The sequence below is a fragment of the Trachypithecus francoisi genome, unplaced genomic scaffold (genome assembly GCF_009764315.1).
Source record: "Trachypithecus francoisi isolate TF-2019V2 unplaced genomic scaffold, Tfra_2.0 Lachesis_group21, whole genome shotgun sequence".
Lineage (NCBI taxonomy): Eukaryota > Metazoa > Chordata > Mammalia > Primates > Cercopithecidae > Trachypithecus > Trachypithecus francoisi.
Window position 1 is genome coordinate 14,729,227 of NW_022681467.1, and position 20,492 is coordinate 14,749,718.

The 20,492-nt window shown below is 40.0% G+C and overlaps 1 long non-coding RNA gene and 1 pseudogene across 2 annotated transcripts in view; one reads left to right on the top strand and one right to left on the bottom strand.

The window, feature by feature from the left end:
• LOC117068455 overlaps nt 1–20,492 on the top strand; it is an 81,722-nt gene that overhangs the window by 46,116 nt on the left and 15,114 nt on the right. For both annotated transcript variants that reach the window (XR_004431130.1, XR_004431129.1), the window contains exon 4: nt 18,643–18,690. This is a non-coding gene — a long non-coding RNA (uncharacterized LOC117068455). The remainder of the gene's footprint in view (nt 1–18,642; nt 18,691–20,492) is intronic.
• Nucleotides 6,645–7,089, bottom strand: LOC117068454 (annotated as a pseudogene).

The window sequence follows — 20,492 nt, forward strand, 5'->3', positions numbered from 1 at the left end:
GAATTACCTCAACTTTAGAATTGGCAATAACCTTGAAACTGCTAATATCTGGTTTTAGCTCAGTGCCCCCTTTGTGCTCTTTCTGCTTTCTAATCTGGTTACAAAAGTTTCCTTTATTAAATCCTCTCTGACGATACTTAGTGTAGATTCTTTTTTCCTAACTAGAGCTTGACTGATGTAGTTTTCCAGGGAAATGATTCTGAGAATTACAGGATAATCAGGAGGACAGTTTTGAACAAGAAGTAGTAGGGAGAACAGGAGACTGAAAGAAATGGAAACCAGGACACTAATGGGATTTTGTCCAGGATAGAGTCAAAGAGAACCTCGACCAAAGCGGGGGATGAGAGAGGACATTCACTCCGGCCCCCAATGAAGAAGCCATCTTTGATCCTTTTTTTTTCTCTTTCAACACCCTCCATGTGCTCTCCCTCCTCCCCACACATGATTGCATTAGCAGGTACTGTCAGCTCTCCATACAGGAATGTTCCAAATCTGACAATGCTTCATCACATCTGCTGCAGCAATTCTAGTCTAAGCCAATACCATTCCTAGGCTTGTTGGCCACAATAGCCTCCTACTTTCTCCTGTTCTCACTCTTGTTTCCCATATAAATCCATTATCCAGATAGCAGCCAGAGTCATTCTTGGAAAAAAAGATAATTCATACCATATTGCTCCCTGCTTAAAACTCTGAGTGATTCCCCTGGTAACAGAGAAAAAATGGAAGGCTGCCTGTGCACTGGCTTTGCCTGCTTCTTTGGAGTCATCCTATACCTCTCTCTTTCTTTGCCATTGTCCTCCATCCCCACTGATTTTCCTGTTCTCTGAACTCACTGAGCCATGCCCTCCTCTGAGTCTTTTCCCCCCTGCCTAGAACTCTCTCCTACTCTGTATCCTATGGCTATTTTATTGTATACATCTCTTCAGCATGTGTATATTTGATGTCAATAGGATGCTTTCTTAATGTTTTAAAGAAATTAACTTCTGTTTGTTTTCATCACTCTGGTCTCAGTTCAGACATCATCCATTCAGAGGGGCCTGTTTTCTCTTTCCTTTCTGATGTAGATTCCACTTACCTTGTCAGACGCCATTATATCACTGTTTAATTTCTTTCATATCATATATCTGAATAATCCCATCTCCTTTCCCAATTTCCTTCCTTCCTCCCTCTCTCCTCCCTTTTCTTTCCTGCTTCCTTCCTTCCTTTCTCTTTTCTTCCTTGTTTCTTTTTTCCTTTCCTTTTCTTTTTTTTTTTTCCTGGCTTTTCTCACTATCGTGTAATCTGCACATAAACACCCCAAGGACAGCGACCTAGTACACACTCGACAAGAAGTTTCTGAAGGGATGAGTGAACAGTTTGAAGAGACATTTTTGAGGTAGATTCTACAGGCTCCGGCAACTATTTGAGTGTAGGATAAGGGAGATCAGAGGGTAACTTCTAGATATCTTGTTAAGATCAGTCGGCTCATGGCGATTGATAGATGACAGTACTATCAACCAGATCAGGACTATCTTTAGAAGAGTACATTTTGGAGAGAAAAAGATGAAATTGATTTAGGACTATTGGAATCTAATATACTCTCCAAAATAGCTGGGAGAGGTCCTCTGCAAAGTGAAAATTTGGATCTAGACCTCAGGGAAGCGGAGAAGGCTGGAGACAAAAGCATTCATCATCATTGTGATAGACAAACATCTATGCAAGTCTTTATAACTTGGCAATCTGTTATAGCATGTACATTTATAAATATAAACAATCAATTATAAATGTATTCATAAGATATTTGCATGCAAACATATTTTGTAAATATAATTGTAAAAGAGTTTTACATTCCAGGACAACAGAAAGACAGCTTAGTCCAAATAGGAAAAAAAAAAAAAATAGGTTTTTCTTTTTATTTTAGAGATTTTATAATCCTTTTAGAAGCATATTACTTTGAGGCTAATTCCAGGATATATTTATGCTGGCATTCTGACATTTGGTATTGTAATAAACAGTTTGCATTTTTGTTACTTTGGTTTTATGTCCATTTCTTGGTCCTTCTGAGAATCTGTAGTTTTAAGTCAGGGACGATTGAGTGGAATTAGTTCAGCAATCCTACTTGTCTCCTCCGATTTTCCTGCCAAATAAATCTTACCAGATAATATGCAAATTGATTTAAAGTCCAAAGTGATGCATGTTCTATTTGAATGTTGTCATGGTAGAGAAAAAAGGCCTCCCTCTGTTTTGAACTTGAGTGTTAGAGAAAGAGACATTTTTTATTTCACTGTTTGGAGAGGACATTGGGGTGAAATAATCACAGCTACCCTTAAGTGAGCCACTTTATCACAGGTCTTTAACGCATTTTGATATTTCTAATGCAACATAGTTTTTTTCCTAATAAACTTGTTACAAGGAGTTACCACCTGACAGGTGTCAACAGTCAGGTAAGAACCCTTTAGCGTGTGTACGTTCAGTGTCAATAGGTTGCGTTCTTAATGTTTTAAAGAGGTTAACTTTTTTTTTTAGTACGCGGAATATTTTTCTTGAAATATATTTTTATAACTAATGTATTTGAAAACTCCAGTTTTCTACATTGAATTCAGCAAGTGTTTACTTTCTGTATGTTAAACAATGCACTGAGTATAGCAGGAGGTAGAAAGGAAAATGACACCTAGACCTCAGCCTCCTAGACCAAAAATACAAGTGTCTGAGTCACCACAATACAAGGTATGCTACAAACGCATTAGAATTACCACACTTATGTTATCTCCATGAATGCTGGATTTATTCAGCAATCTTAGAAGTATTATTACTCAGAAAAGGAAGGAAGAAGAGAAAAAATAACATTGCAATTAAGAACACACGCTGTACATCCAGATTTTCTAAGCTTGGAGTTTGGCGTGTTAATCAAAGTATCATCTTTGCTGTACCAAAGATTCCTGAAGTTCCAGGAACTCAGCACGGTGTGATTTCACCCACATGCCACTGTTCAGTGTGAGTAAGGAGGATCTCCTGACTTTCTCTGCTCAAAGAGGTGACTCAGAGGTCCAGTCTCCTTTCATGGTATGGCTTCTCCATCTTGGGGCCATTTGCTTCGAGAGAGAGAGAGAGAGCATGCATAAAAAACCATGCTGCAGAAAGCAGGGGTTAGGCCAGATAAGTGACCTTCATCACTTCTGGCCACATTCCATTGGCCAGAATCAGTCACGTGATTGACGAAGGGCAGTTGGAAATAAAATCTTCCTGTGGCAACTGGAAGGGAAATTGAACAATTTAGTTAAACATGGCATCATCTTTATCATACCTGGTTCTACCATTTGTTAACATATAAGATACAAAATTTTCTGTTGCAATTTTCTCATCCATAAAATGGAGATAGTAACAGTACTAAATCTGACCGCCTAGGATTGTTATGAAGATTAAGTGAGGTAGTATATGTAAAATGCTTAAAAGAATGCCTGGCACCATATACACCATGGAATACTATGAAGCCATAAAAAAGGATGAGTTCATGTCTTTTGAAGGGACATGGATGAAGCTGGAAACCATCATTCTGAGCAAACTATTGCAAGGACAGAAAACCAAACACCGCATGCTCTCACTCATAGGTGGGAATTGAACAATGAAAACACTTGGACACAGGGCGGGGAACGTCACACATCAGGGCCTGTCATGGAGTGGTGGGAGGGGGGAGGGATAGCATTAGGAAATATACCTAATGTAAATGACGAATTAATGGGTGCAGCAAACCAACATGACACATGTGTACATATGTAACAAACCTGCACATTGAGCACATGTGCCATAGAACTTAAAGTATAAAAAAAAAAATAAGGGTGCCTGACACATAGTACTACTGAAGTGAGCTGTTCCTACTTATATGTAAATAAAATTACTAGAAAGGAGATATGATGGTCCACAAGATTTCAGAGTAGAATGAGATCATCTCTATGGTGAGGGATATGTGGTAAGCATAATGGTCCCTCAAAGATATCCACATCCTAAATCATGTAGCCCATGAATATGTTATGTGACATGGCAAAAGAGGTTTTGCAGATGTGATTAAGGCTATAGGCCTTGAGATGGGGGAGCTTATGCGGAATTATCTGGGTGGGCTTAATCTAACAGAGAACATTCCCAGCTGGAGGCAGATAGGATGCAACAGTGAGGAAGTCAAAGAGAACTGAGGCTTCTGAACAACTGGATTTGATGATAGAGGGTTCAGGGACCTCAGTACTACAACTGGAAGGAAATGAATTCTACCAACTAATCAAAGGAGCTTTAAAGTAGATTTATCCCCAAGAGACAAGAGCTAGTCTGGGCAACAACTTTTCCATTTGTCTTCTGTGAGATCCCAAGCAGAGGACCAAGCCAAGCCTGCCTGAATTTCTAACATACAAAATTGTGAGATAAATATGTGTTGTTTTAAGCCACTAAGTTTCTAGTAATTTGTTATGGCAGCAATAGGACACTAATAAAAGAGAGAATCAATAAAGTATTCATGATAGAAAAGACACTTGAACAGAGATTTGATAGACAGGCTAGGTTTTCCTACTTAAATAAAGTGGGAGGACATTCCAGATAAAAGAAAAGTTTTGAGCAGAGGAACAGGGAAGGTAGGGCAGGAATTTGTCAGAGTTGAGTTCCATGTGATATTAGGAACTTATGCTCAATGATTAAAAATTGGTAGCTTGGGCCAGGCGTGGTGGCTCAAGCCTGTAATCCCAGCACTTTGGGAGGCTGAGGTGGGTGGTTCATGAGGCCAAAAGATCGAGACCATCCTGGCCAACATGGTGAAACCCTGTCTCTACTAAAAATACAAAAGCTAGCTAGGCGTGGTGGCATGTACTTATAGTCCCAGCTACTCGGGAGGCTGAGGCAGGAGAATTGCTTGAATGCAGAAGGCAGAGGTTGCAGTGAGCCGAGATGGTGCCACTGCACTCCAACCTGGTGACAGAGCAAGACTCTGTCTCAAAAAAAAAAAAAAAAAAAAAAAAAAAAAAAAAAAGTAGCTAGCTTGGAGTTATGGTATGGAAGGCTTTAAATTCCAGGCCAAGGAGTCTTTTCTAAATTCCACAGCAAACGAATGAATAACTATTGCTTGATTTTGACTGGAGAAGTGGTGTGATCAGGGACATGCATTCGGAGGTTGTCTGACAGTACACTAGATGGAAGAGGCACAATGGCTAGGAGAATTGCTTATGCCATAAGGAGTGAACCAAGATAGTAACTTTGGGAATGGAAAGGTGGGCACTCAGGAGAGACTGTCACTCAGAAGAGACTGTCTAAGGTTTAGTTCTCTAGAAGCAGGCCCTACGGTGAGCCTACGTGGGCAGGTAATTTATCAGAGCATTGCTCCCAAGAGAAGTCAGTAAGGGAGTAGAGCAAGCAGGACATGGAAGGAGGAGAGGCCAAGCAAGACTGTGCTTTCAGGGCAAATGCCAGCCTCAGCTTGGTCACACAAGGAGCTCTGGAGCACAAATTACAGTTCAGTGTTTGTTTGTTTTGAGAAGAGATTTCAATTATTCAGTGCTTTTAGTTTTTAAGTAAGGGATGCAGAAATATAAGCCATGGCTTCTTCCCAGAGTTTACAATCTGGACGGAGAACATGAAAGACATTGATTAACAGAGGCAAGTAATTTCAGGAGATAAATATATACAGATGTGTTTTGCAAAATATAGGTTCTTATACAAATATATAAGTAAATACTGATTGCATGGTGGTTTGGTTTTATCTGAAAGGGCTTTGAGAAAATAAGAAATGCCATTAATGGATAAAACTAGCAGTCTACCTAGCCAGACATGCTTTCCAGCAGCACCAATGGACACTGCAGGGAGAACAGAGGTAACTGTTAGATAATTTTTTAATTTACAGATTTATCCAACATTTGAAAATACCATGAAGAATCTGAGGGATGCCAGTAATCAGTGAATGGGATATCTACATGTCCATAACATCTATAGGCTAAACCCACTCAGAATGCTTTTCGCTGAGGGTTTATGTTTAATAAGCCCTCCTGGTGGTTCTGCTGCAGGTTCAAGTCTGAGAAGCACAAAATTAAATGAGATGGCATTTAAGATGCAGCATAATGTAATGATTAGGGACACAGGCATTGGAGCCAGACTACTTGGTCCATGGGCAAGTTCTATAACATGAAATGTTAATAACACTGTAACACTCCTATGTCTGTCTTCTGGCTTCCTCTTTTTTTGACAGAGTCTTGCTCTGTCGCCCAGGCTGGAGTGCAGTGGCATGATCTCTGTTCACTGCAACTTCCACCTCCCAGGTTCAAGCAATTCTCATGTCTTAGCCTCCCAAGTAGCTGAGATTGTAGCCCCCCTACTCCCACACACCATGCCTGGCTAATTTTTTGTATTTTTATTAGAGACAGGGTTTCGCCATATTGGTCAGGCTGGTCTCGAACTCCTGACCTCAGGTGATCCACCCTCCTTGGCCTCCCAAAGTGCTGGGATTACAGGTGTGAGCTACCACGCCCAGCCCTGGCTTCCTCTTTTTTTGCCTTTCAATCTCATACCTTCAATCATTTGTGTCGGTTACAGGACACATATAAGTACTTGGGAGGAGATAAACTTTGACAGTAAAGCAAAAATCAGAGTTAAAGGCAAATGTTTAACCAATCATATCCAATTATAAGCTACTCAATGAAGAGTTTTAGATTTATAGAGCCAAATATTCTGTACTCCTGAGACATCTCAGCTTTTCATTCTGTAAATATTTTCATGCTGCACGTAGCTGCCACTAACTAAATAAGTATACATATTTTAGTGTCGATTTATTACTCAAAGATTTGAATTAGGAGATTGAAATAAAACATTTGTATCTATGTATTTTTTAAAAATCCATGCATGAGAAAGGAGCCAAGTGTCAGTTTATAATAAGGGGAACGTTCTCATGGAGGTGCTGTAAGGTTAAGTCTGTCCACTTCATTTCTTGGTCTTTGGCAGATTCTGGGTGCCAACATTGTCTTGTTCAGGTTTAGGAAGCTCATTCAGTGGAACTGCAACGTCCGCCTATGGCAGTCTATCTTTTCACCAAGCATTGTCAATCAAATCCAAGATTCTTCCGTCTCTTTGTACCTCACTGTTCATTTTCCTGGAGCTTTAACCTTGTCAGATCTGCACCTGCTGCACCACTGTGCCAGCTCCCTCTGGACCGTATCCTCAGCATCACATGACTCACACACTCTTCTCCCAGATCCCTGCATGTAGGTGAACTCATTTGCTCACATCGAGGGAAAGTCTGGAGAAGACCTCGTTTCTTTTCTTTTTTTCTTTTCTTTCTTTCTTTCTTTCTTTCTTTCTTTCTTTCTTTCTTTCTTTCTTTTCTTTTCTTTCTTTCTTTCTTTCTTTCTTCTTTCTTTCTTTCTTTCTTTCTTCTTTCTTTCTTTCTTTCTTTCTTTCTTTCTTTCTTTCTTTCTTTCTTTCGAACAGAGTCTCAGTCTGTCACCCAGGCTGGTGTGCAGTGGTACGATCTCAGCTCACTGCAACCTCCGCTGTCTGGGTTCATGCTGTGTTTCATTAAATAGAGATAGGATTACAGAAAGAATTTTAAAAATTCTTGAGTTGGGACGTTCGATAATTGAAATGAAATATTGACTGGAGAGGCTCAACAGCAAAACTGACCTGGCAGAAGCATCAGTGAACATGAAAATTGGCCAATTGAGATTATCCAGGTTGAGAAACACAGTTTGGCAGTTCCTCAAAACTCAAACATACAGTTTTTATATGACATAACAATTCCATTCCTAGGTATAAACCCAAGTGAATTGAAAACATATGTCCACATGAAAATGTGTACATAAATGTTTATTGCACTACCAAAAGTGGAAACAACCCAAATGTCCACCAATTTATAAATTGACTTTTTCAATGTGATATATCCACACAAATGGAATATTATTCAACTATAAAAAAAAGTAAGTAACGACACTGCCACCATATTGATCAACCATATGCTTAAAAGCACTGTGCCCGCTGGGTGCAGTGGCTCACGTCTGCAATCCCAGCACTTAGGGAGGCCGAGGCAGGCGGATCACGAGGTCAGGAGATCCAGACCATCCTGGCTAACACGGTGAAACTCTGTCTCTACTAAAAATACAAAGAATTAGTCAGGCGTGATGGTGGACTCCTGTAGTCCCAGCTACTTGGGAAGTTTCGCCATATTGGCCAGGCTGGTCTCGAACTCCTGACCTCAGGTGATCCACCCTTCTTGGCCTCCCAAAGTGCTGGGATTACAGGCATGAGCCACCATGTCCAGCCCTAGCTTCCTCTTTTTTTTTTTTTTTGCCTTTCTATCTCATACCTTCAATCAGTTGTATCACAGGACACATATGAGTACTTGGGAGGAGATAAACTGGAGGGCAGTGGCACAATCTTGGCTCACTGCAACCTCTGCCTTCTGAGTTCAAGCAATTCTCCTGCCTCAGCCTCCTAAGTAGTTGGGACTACAGGCACGCACCACCATGCCCAGCTAATTTTTGTATTTTTTAGTAGAGATGGGGTTTCCACCATGTTGGCCAGGCTGGTCTCCAACTCCTGACCTCAAATGATCCACCCACCTCGGATGGGGATCTCTCCCACAGTGTTGGGATTACAGGCATGAGCCACTGTGCCTGGCCTGAAGACTTGGTTTCTACTAAGAGTGAGGGGGCAGTAGGTGGAATGAATGTAATGATGATAGAGGCTGGACATAACCTTTCTTTGATTTTGTTTGAAGTTGAGACAACTGGACTTTTATCCTTCAGTACCAGTTAGTCATTGACTATAGGCAACCCAGGGTGATATGTATTTCCAAGCATTGGGAGGAAAGAATGCAGAGTCTCAGAGGCAGCTCTCAGGTTGAAACTATGGAAGCGTAGCAGGCAGAATCAAAGAGATGGGCACAGAGAACCAGTAAAGGGCCTCAGGACCTGGGAGCTCACCAACATCATCCGCTTCCGAGGTGGTGCAGCTTGAGTGCAGGGCAGCTTGTGGGGTATGAAGATGAGGGTGATGGAAAGGAAGTGAGGGCAGCACCAATCCCTGTGCCCTTGGTCTTGGGGGAATAGTCAAGCAAAGAATGATAAGGAAGGTGTTGGGGTCAGTTTTAGATAGAAAATGTACAAAACTGTATTTTCCGTGAATCCATTATTGAGAACATCAGAGCTCAGCTCAACTTTCGAGGGAGGCAAAGGCCCTAAAACTTTGTAAGTTGTATGAACTCAGAGCCCCTGTAATGGTGGGGCTCCATTTCCCACCTTGGTGCATTAATTTCTTTTCATTTTCCAGAAATGTCTACCTAATTTTTACACATGAGGGTGATCAAAGTGAAACACTTTTTAAATGCTCTTAGTTACTCTGAGGAACCATAACTGGATGGCAATATTTTATTGTTACTAACGAGGAAAGTGGAACTAGATATTGATCACATTAGTATATTGTTCAAGTTAAACAAGAATGAACAAGAAACTGTTACACATTTTATCTGGCCTCCAGGGTTAGTCTAAATGAAAAATATTACTTCTGTCTGTTAAAATATATGCAAAGGCAATCTGTAGTGACAAACTAAATTTTGATAGATGAAGGAAAAACAGGCACTTGAAGAAAACAACAAGTATTTTCTAATCTAATATAACTACTTGAATCTTAACTCTTGGGCGATGTTCTAATTTCGCTTTAACTTAGCACAATTCCTGTTTGCTCATTGTTGTCAGGAAACTATTCTAGACCTTGTGGGAGATGGAGAATTTCAAAGCCTTGACTCCATGGACTGTTCTTAAAAGTTTTTTTGTCTGAAATAAAAGTAGATATTTAAATATTCACAGCGCCATTAAGCTACGAGATCTTGGGCAAATCATTTCCTTGCTTTATGCAAAATGCACTGATTTCCACCTACCATATGCCGAGCACTGTGCAGATAATGTGATCTTTAAGCCCCCCTTTAAAATGAGGAAGTAATAGCAACTTCCGTGCAGGAGTTCTGTGAAGATGAAATGACTGCTCCTCCAACTGTGGTCACTGGACCAGCAGCTTCTGCAAAATCCGGACACTTGTAGAAATGCAGATTCCTAGCTTCATCCCAGACCTGCTGAGTCAACATCCATAAGGATGGGGTCCTGGAATATGTTTAATAAACTTCCCTGGTGATTCTGATGCTGGTTCAAGTCTTAAAAGTAGGAAATTAAATGAAATAGCATTTAAGATGCAGCATAGTGTAATGATTGGGAACATAGGCACTGGAGCCAGGCCACTTCCCTCATGGGCAAGTTCTATAACCTTGGGACCTTCCCTTAACCTCAGTGTCTCTGTTTCCTCATCTGTAGTATGGCAGATAGTAACACAGGAGGTATGTGAGCATTTAGAACAGAGTTTGATGCTTGTACCTTTGGTATCGTCCTCAAGAAACTTTACCTGTCATCATGGTTAAAGTGCTTACCTTGGTAAAAACTGGCAATTTTCGGGTGGATGGGGTTGATTAATACAGGACATTAGGAGATATACCTAATATAAATGATGAGTTAATGGGTGCAGCACACCAACATGGCACATATATACATATGTAACAAACCTGCACATTGTGCACATGTACCCTAGAACATAAACTATAATAAAATAAATAAATAAAAACAAACAATGGGGAAAAAATACAGGATGTTAAGAGCTTCAGTTCAAATGCAGACTGTAAGGCCTGAGGCAAAATATCTAAGTGCTCAGTCTCTGCATCTCTAAAATGGACTGATACTAGCAACTATCTTCTGGAGCTCTTGTAAGAATGTCAAGGTGCCTGGGACACAAGAAAAAATGTAATGACCAGTACTATTAGCCATTACATTTGTAGTGGAGGAAAAATAATTTTCCCTCTACCCTTTTGAGTTCTTAGCTGTGGGCCCCTAAAACAAAAGGCAAATTAACAACAACAGCAAAACAGGTTTTGAACGTTTATTTCATATATACACGGAACATACCCAGGTATTGAGTAACTCTCATGAGATGGCTTAGAACGTCAGTCTATATGACATCTTCAACGAAGAATAATACATTTTTAAAGAAGTGACAAGACAAAAGAAAAGGACCTTGAGTCTCTAACAGTGGCAGATTGTGGGAAGGCAAATATATGGGAAATGAGTGGTAGGTAAAGACCAACTAGTAAAGTTTGTTCTGTAGACTCCTCTGGTGCCACCTCCAGGCTGGTAAGCATCTATGGTTGTCTTTGGGGATCAAACTTTGTCTTTCCTGGTAGAAAGGGGAGGAAGTACACTTTTGTAAATTTATGTCCTGCTTTTAAGCAGATAAGGGGAGTGAAGAGAGCTTTCCTTGTATCTTCTTTTTCTTAATTGCCTTTGGCTCAAAATAATCCTTATGCCAAAGTGGCATATTCTGGCCTACACAGTAATGATATAAAGTTATGATTGCTAAATACAGCCTGTGTAATGGAGCTTTAGGCAGGCCCAAAGGCCGCTGTATCTCTTAGAGGGAGAGGCAACAAGGTACTGGGGGAGTATCCAAGTCATTTGGTTTGAGCCCCCTCACTCAGAAATCTGAGAATTACCTGGTCTGTCTGTTGTTCCTCACTTGAGCTTTTGCTCAATGACTACAAAATATCAGCAAAAAAGTTACTATGAGAAAAGCACAATTCTGCATTAAATGTCTACAGGCAGGATGGTAGAAATGACATACCATGACCTTGCAACACCCCCTCTCACCATCCCCTTTCTGTCTCCTTCCTGCTTTTTCCCTTCCCTTCCCTTCCCTTCCCTTCCCTTCCCTCCTTCCTTCTTCCCCACTTTCCTCCCTCCCCCCGCCCTTCCTCCTTTCTTTTCTTCTTGTCTTTTAAAATAAGAATATATATTAAGGGCCTACAATGTATCAGGCATTGTGCCAGATAGGTGGTTCATTGGTGAGCAAGACAAGAAACAATTTCTGACCTTATGTTGCTCACTGAATAGTTGGGAACTTAGGCCTTCATTCATCCATCCATCCATCCATCCATCCATCCATCCATCCATCCTTTCATTTCCTTCAAAAATACTTATTGAATATCTATATATTCTAGGCACTGTTTTGGCATATATAAGGCTGACACACAAATGAATATAAAATTTTGAATGGAACATATACAACAAAAAGAGATCAGTGATATTAGGAGACTTTATAATAGGATTATAATCAAAAGAACAGTTTGGAATAGTTGTTTGTTTTCTTTCTTGTCTTGTTTTCCCCTTAACTCTCTAGTAAACAATAACACACATACAAAGGAATATACAAAAAATAAAAGTGCAATTCAAAGAATTTTCACAAGGAAACATACCCATGTTACCAACACTCAGATCAGCCAACAGAACATTATCATATTCACAGAGGCCCTCCTCATAGCCCCCTCCAAGTCACCACCCTCTAAAAGTAGCAAACATCCTGAATTCTAACACCACAGACTAGTTTTGCTTATTTTCAAACTTCATAAAAATGGACTCATGCAGTCTAAACTCTTGCATCTGTTTTTCCAACTCAGTGTTATATTTGTGGGACTGATTCATGATGTTTTGCTGTAGCTGTAGGTTATTCATGCTCATTGCTGGGGAGCATCCTGTTGTATGAATATACCACAATTTATTTTTTCCATTCTACTTCTGTTGGAAATTTGAGTAGTTTCCAATTTAGGGCTATTATGAATAATGCTGCTATAAATACTCTATTATAGGATGGGATGTGGTGGCTCATGCCTATAACCCCAGTGCTTTTGGAGGCTGAGATGAAAGGACTGCTTGAGGCCAGGAGTTCAAAAGAAGCCTGGCCAATAAAGTGAGACCCCATCTTTACAAAAGAAAAATTAAAAATTAGCCAGACATGATGGAGGATGCCTGTACTCTAGCTTCTTGAAAAGTGAAGGAGAGAAGATCTCTTGAGCCTGGGAGTTCTAGTCTGCAGTGAGCCATGATTGTGCCACTGCACTCCAGCCTGTGTGGCACAGTAAGATGCTAAAAAAATTATATTATACACCTTTGGTAAAGAAATATATACCTTTCTATTAAATATGTACTACCTAGGAATAAGAGTGCTGAGTCATGGTGGGTTACAAATGTTGAACTTTCATGGTTAGTGCTAGCTTTCCAAAGTGGTTGTACCAATGTCCACGCCCACCATTAGTGAGTGGAAGTTTCAGTCAGCAATGGTTCCTAACCAGAGGCATTTCTGTGTTCATCCATGGCCTTCTCAGCACTAGGAGTTAACCTCCTAGTTGTAGCTAGGATAACCTTGCATTTGATCTTACTGGGCATGAAGAGTTTTGATAGGAGAACTCAGAAGATAACAGTCTTTCCTCCAACTAGAATTACTTGGAATTTAAAGGCAGAGTGAGAAAAGTGTTATGGTCAAAGCAGACTTTCCAAAGCAATAATAACATTTCACATTAACACATATAGTGAGGTGACAATTTCTTTTACGATTTTCTGTTTCTATTACTCTTTACCATTGGAATGTCTAACCATGTTTTGAACGACAGAAATAAAGCATCTTCTACAGTGCTCTCTGGTAGCACCTGTATTTCTAACAGAGAAGATGGATGGGCTGTTTTGAAAGTTGTTCAGTTGTTATTTAAAATACTGCAGGAGAGTTCAGCAATTTTCCAGCAACCTGAAAAATAAAAGTCATGCTTTGTTGGTTGCTTGGCACTATACCTTAAATGACCTTGTGAATAAACATAAAAGTAAGTAAATTCTAAAAGTAATCTGCAAATGACTCCCAAAAATATAACCTTAGCCGTTGTCTTGCAGACTCTCATCACTAAGCAAAGTGAAAAAATGCCTCATTCAACAAAATCCAGTCTTTTGGTCCCAGGATCCTCAAATATAAGGGAAATAAATGAATCTTAACACTAAGGTCTGGGGCCAGATGTGGTGGCTCATTCCTGTAATCCCAGCACTTTGGGAGACTGAGATGGAAGGATCACTTGAACCCAGGTGTTCGAATCTGCAGTGAACTATGATTGTACCATTGTACCACTGCACTCCAGTCTATGCAACATAGTGAGACCTCATCTCTTAAAAAAAAATAAAATTTTAAAAAGTTAAAAAAATAGGACCAAAGTCATGGAAAATTCAGGATGAATAATCAAGAAAGAAGCGGCTGTATGTCCATGTCATAGGAGATCTGTGCAACCCCAGTTTTTATGAAATAGAAAACATAGAAAAGAAATCAACCAGCAAGAATAAAAGAAACGAGGAGTTGAGGAACCAAACACAGTTAGGCATGTCAATTGGTATATCAATCACTATGGGCTAGGCTACTCTGGGTAACAAATGGACTCCATATCTCAGTGGCTTACATGAATGTTTCTTTCTTGTTAATGCTTTGTGCCTTGTGCCTGCTTGCTGTAGCTCTGTCCTACATCTTCTGTACTCCGGGTGCAGACTGACAGACCAGCTTCAATCTGTCTGTTAGTTATTTCTTGCCACATTAATCCTATAATTCCAAACCACCACAAAACTTCAGCAGCACTCAGCAATAAACACTTATTTTTTTCTCATGAGTCTACATGCCAGCTGTACAGTTCTACTGATCCGGGCCTGGCTCGGCTGAGCTCAACTTGGCTCACTCACCTATTTGGGGATGAACTGGCATAGGCTGGTCTAGGATGACCTCAGCTAAGACAATGAATCCCTGGTCCACTGATCTCTCCTCTTTCAGCTAACCCGTACTGAATTACATGATGGTATCAGGATTCCAAAACAGCAAATGGAAAAGTGTAAACCCTCCTGCAGATTAGTTAACAAAAAGGCACATTACTGCTTCTACCACATTCTATGGACCAAATCATGTCTCAGGCTAGCCCAGCTTCTAGGGACAGGGATCTCCATATTTTGTGGGGGTTGCTATAAAATCATATTACAAAGGGAGAAGTGAGAAGTGAGTCATTTTTGCAATCAATGTTCTAAAACCTGGAACATTGCTGGTCATGATGGCAAAGGAAAAGTAAGCACATCACTTCTCTCACATTTCTTTGTTAGAGCAAGTCATGTGGCCAAGCCAGGTGCCAACCGAGTAGGCAAATAGAATGCTCTCTCACAGATGGGCAGTGAATATTTGTAAAAATAGTACAATCTTTCACAAAAGTTAAAGAAAAAGGGGAACATGTAGGTTTCTTTTAGTATGTTGATGTCTGGGATAGACATTGTCCTGGCATGAGGATGATTCCTGGATATTAGACAAGACATGAGAAAGTTGATAACACACTTTCATTTTTCCAAAATTCTGTCCCTTGAAATCCCTTTAGCATATAGGCACCCCTCACTGGCATAACCACTAGTTCAATTAATACAACCCATTATCCACCTGGCCCTTGGAAGCAACAGGCATATACCTGTTCCTTATATGGCAAATGGCAAAATGAACTCAAAAAGAACACTTAAAATAGGTAATTTTTCAAAACTCGGTTTCCCATCCAGTCAAGGTTAGTCGGTACCAATCCAAGCTCACAAACTCGAGCACGTAAGAATTCAGTTGTCTTTATTTTCTGCAACTCTAGTTAATTTCTATTATAAGACCCTATGCCACAATAAAGTATAATTTAATTTCAGTTAATTTAGGGTCTCCACATGTTTGCCCAGGGCTGGATGTTTAGCTCTGAAGTATTCACTTTGTCATGGTTTGCATGGCATGGGATCAGGGGTATGGATTCCTCTGTCACATTGATCTTTGTGAGCCATCCTTCACATGGCTGTCAGTCTTTGGTCCTACGGATTACTGGTGCATAATCCTAAAGTTCTGTTGCAAGATCCCAGATGAGGGTCTTTCTCGCATTGTCATGCCATCCTGGTCTGCAGGAGACCTACGCCACGTGGGGTTGAAGGCAGAGACTTGGTCAAGTTGATGAAGACCAACTGGCTAGATGCAATCTGCTTCTATTTCTAACCCACAGTCTTCCTGACTACTTGGAATTTCACCAAAGGAGGCTTAACCCTTACTTCATTCTTCCAAAGCTATCCTGGTTTTCAATCAATCTTGTCCCAAGGAGGTGTGCCTAAGGTCTTACGGTTTTCCTTTCTTAGGGAGCCACCCCCATGCCCATTCTTCTCCCCAAGTCCCTTATTTTGTTTGAGGGGTGGGTAAGCCAGTAAACTTTGCTTTTCCAAATCTTACCTTCTCAAAAATCTATTTTATTATCTGTGTATATGAGCTTGCTTTCTTCCCAGAGGGCCTAACCTTTTACAACTCAAAAGCCTGGAAAACAGTTGTTATTCCTCTCCTTTTAGTGTATCTTCCATTTTTTGAGGCAATGAACATAAACATGACATTACCAGAATAGGGGTGAGAGGAGAAGACAGGAATCAACAGGAAGTAGAAGGAATGAAAAGGACAGAAGTGAAAATGATTGTTGCTGTGTTGGGAAATGTTTAACGACCTGCTCGCAAACAAACAAACAAAAAAGATAAAAGCCTTGATTTGTAGTGTTTACTAATTTCTGTGGTGTAAACACTCCCACCGTGGCTGGTTTTAATTACCTATGTGACATCACTGATGTGAAAACACAGAATTGAGAAACGATAGGTGGGAGGGCACGTTATGTAGTATTTTCACCATACGGATGCAAAAGACATAACTAATATCAAGACCATACAGAATAACTAATGTAGTGAAATAATTACAAAGTGATAAATTATGTTGAACTTTGTTTTAATATAATCTATTTAATGACAAGTTTATGTAATTTAAATTTTTAATAATGGTTTTGTTTAACTGGCTCAGAAAACATTTGAAAAGTTCATAATAGGCTCTTAGCACTTCAAAATTGTTAATATGTTAGATACAATTGTTAATATATTGTGACTATTTTTTAACACAAAGGAAAATAGACTTTTCTTGCTCAGGATGTGAAATGGGTCATTTAGCAATTATGAGTGCTCTGGATGTCTCTGAGCCCTACTTCCCATTCTTTCAGACTCACCTATGATATGACTGTTTGCATCAAGCTCATGCCACTTATTTTCATCTTTCGATGTATGCCCAAGCCTGTTTGGGCCTAACTTGGAAGCATGCGGGTTGTCTGCACCCACTGAGGCAACCTTTACCTAATTGGGAAAGAAGGTGATGGATCATTATTTCTCTCCACTGATCTTCATTTACAACAAGCTTCGTTTACAACTCCATAATGGATTGTTGGATTGAATTTCCTCCTATCCCTGTTACATTCTCTGTTGCCCTCACTCCTGATCTTTGAGAGAACTTCCCGATAAACTACTTGTACCAAAGGCTTGTCACAGGCTCTGCTTTCAAGAGCACTCACAATTAAGACACTGACTCCATCTGGTCTCGCACCACTATCCTAGAAGGCTTATGTGATCCAAGGATACCTGCAGTAATTTGGAGCACGCATGTGTGATTTTTTACTCAGAAACATTATGATATATAGACAAGACATTTAGAAACTCTTGAAATGAAACAGACCAAAAGCATTGATTTGGGCACTCTCTGTTACTGAGAAAAGTCTGTCTCTCCACAGGCCTTGAGACTACAAATAATCTAGGAATAGATTTCACTTGAGGTCATTCATGATGATCTGATTTCACAAATGTATATTAGAAAGATGTGACAGATTGTAGTTTCAAACTGACTATAAGAAGGTCTCTCATCTCACATGTTCTTGTTACAATGTGAGTTTGACTATCCTGCCATCAAAAAGTGGTGGTCCTAGCTCATTTGGACTTCTATAACAAAATGTCATAAACTGGGTAGCTTATAAACAACAGAAATTTACTTTTTACAGTTATGAAGGCTGAGGAGTCCAAGATGAAGGCACCAACAAATTCAATGTCTGGTGAGATTCTATTTCCTGATTCCTACACGGTGGCTTCTTTCTGTCTTCTCACATGGTGGAAGGGGCAAGGCAGCTCTCTGGGACCTCTTTTGTAAGGGCACTGTTCCCAAGCCCTCATGATCTAATCATCCCCACAAAGCCCCACTTCCTAACACCATCACATTGGTAATTAGATTTCAACCTATGAATTTGAAGGAGACACAAACATTCTGACCTAGCCCATGGCAAGTGGGGTCTATGTTTTGTCCCCTTAATCTGGGCAGGCTTCTGACTGTGTCAGAAGAAACTCTATGGATTTCTGAAGCTGTTTTATAAAAGACCACATAGACCTGATTCTCAGGACAGCTTCTGAGATTCCTAAGCCACCATTTGAACAATTCAGCTGCCTTGAGGCCACCATGCCATGTTGTGAGGAAGCCCAATCTAGTCCATGTGGAAAGAGAACATGGAAAGGTCCTGAAACTACTTAGAGAGGGAGAGAGAGAGAGAGAAAGAGACAGAAAGAGTGAGCAAGAGAGAGAAAGAGAGTGAGAGAGAGAGAGAGACCCAATCCAGCACCCAGCTGCCTCAGCTCCTGGCTGTTCCAGAGACTCCAAGCCAGAAATATCCAAGAAAGTCCCTCTTGAATTCCTCTCCATAAACACTGTGAGAGGTAAGAAATTAATTGTTTTTTTAAGACACTACATTTTAGAGTGATTTGTTATGAATAATAATAACTAGAACAGAAGAGTTGCTTAATTTATGTAGCTTTCTTCATGCTGGTAGACAGTCTTATCTGTTATTGTGAGAATAAAGGGCAGCTGGGAGGCAGGTAATTACTATAAGTATCTTTTTTTCTTTTTTCTTTTTTTTAGAGCTTGGAGATAATAATGGCTGCTCTTGACTATTGGAACAACTAAGTAGTAAATGAGCATGTAATACTGAAGGCATTTTGAGTTATGCCTGCATTTTTGTAAAGTAGAGGTACTGGTTTTTTACTTTGTAATTTTTATATAATTACAAACTTATGGGAAACTTGCAAGACTAATGAAAAGACATTTCACATACCATTCATCCAGACTCACCCACTGTTAACACTTTGCCATGTTTGTTTTATTACTCTCACTCCCTTTACACACACACACACACATATACACACACACATACACAGAGACACATTTTTTCGGAACCACTGCAAACACATTGCAGAAATTATGCCCATTTACCCGTAATTCTTCAGTGTGTGTTTCCTAGGATCAAGGCTCTTCATTTCCATAACTACAGTACATTATCAAATTCAAGAGGTTTAATATTGATATAATACTAATATTCTATCAACAGATATTATTTAAATTACTCCAATCAATCACACCCTTTTTAGTTTCAACTTTTAGTTTAGATTCAGGAGTGCAGGTTTGTTACATAGGTATATTGTGTGACACTGAGGTTTGGGGTAGAATTCATCCCATCACCCAGATAGTGAGCATAACACCGTTTATATAGTTTTTCAGCCCTTTCCTCCCTCTCTCCCTCCCTCCCTGCTTTTGGAGTCCCCAGTGTTTATTGTTCCCATCTTTGTGTCCTTGTGTACCCAATGTTTAGCTCCCATTAGAAGTGAGGACATGTGGTGTTGGGTTTTTCCGTTTCTGTGTTAATTCGCTTAGGATAATGGCCTCCAGCTGCATCCAAGTTGCTGCAAAGGACATGATTTTGTTCATTTTTATAAAAACGCCCTGTACACCAGCTTTTTTTTTTTTTCCTGTTCCAGGATCCAAACCTGGTTCACACATTGCCTTATTTTCATGTCCCATTTTCTCTAAAAAAGTTACTCTTTTGTTTGGCTTTCTAGAAAAGTCCATCACTGTGTTTGTCATTACTATCAAAGATATATAGAAGCTGATGTGGCCTTCTGGTGCCTTTGTAAGATAACTTTGGAACCTGCTTTCAAAACTGTTTATATCTGGCTTAACAAAATTAGAAGATAGAGAAGCATTCACTCAGCCAGGAGAGATGTAAGTGTAGCTGTGGCACTGTTCGCATCCATCCAAGCAAACGCAGTTTGTTTACTGAATTGAAAACCACCTGCTACTTGACATTTAACATATTTAAAGAAGGAATCAGAAGATTTGCATTTCTTATGAATAAGTAATTAATTATCATTACTGTGCCTGGAAATCGAAAACATTTGTGTTACAGGGCTTTGAAGAGGGTGGTGTAATTGGCTTGGGGTTCTGACTGGTTTGAAAGGAATACGTAGTAGATCCTCATTCTCTCACCAACCAGCTGATTCTTCAAGGCCCCTGGCTGTTTTCTTTCTGACTGAGAGTGTTGGTAAGCCATTTGTTTCTTCTTAACTAAGTGGCTTACCCTATTTTGAATATGTCTATGTCTATAGTAACATAGCAGACATAACATGTTGTATACTGGGATGGATTCTAGACAAGATAAGAAAAGTTTGGGCATATTTGGGGAAGTTGACCATATGCCCTAGAGCAGGGGATTGTTGGAGACATGGTCCCCACTGGTGGTCTGGTGAAGCCTAGAAGCCCTTCTCAAAATGATGTTTTTAAATACACACCGGAACCCTGGTTCAGTTAGGGTTTCGATTAATCAGAGAAGCAGAATCATGAGGCAATCTGGTTCTCTCTCTCCTTTCTCCCTCTCTCTCTCTCTCTCTCTCTCTCTCTCTCTCTCTATATATATATATACACACACACACACACAC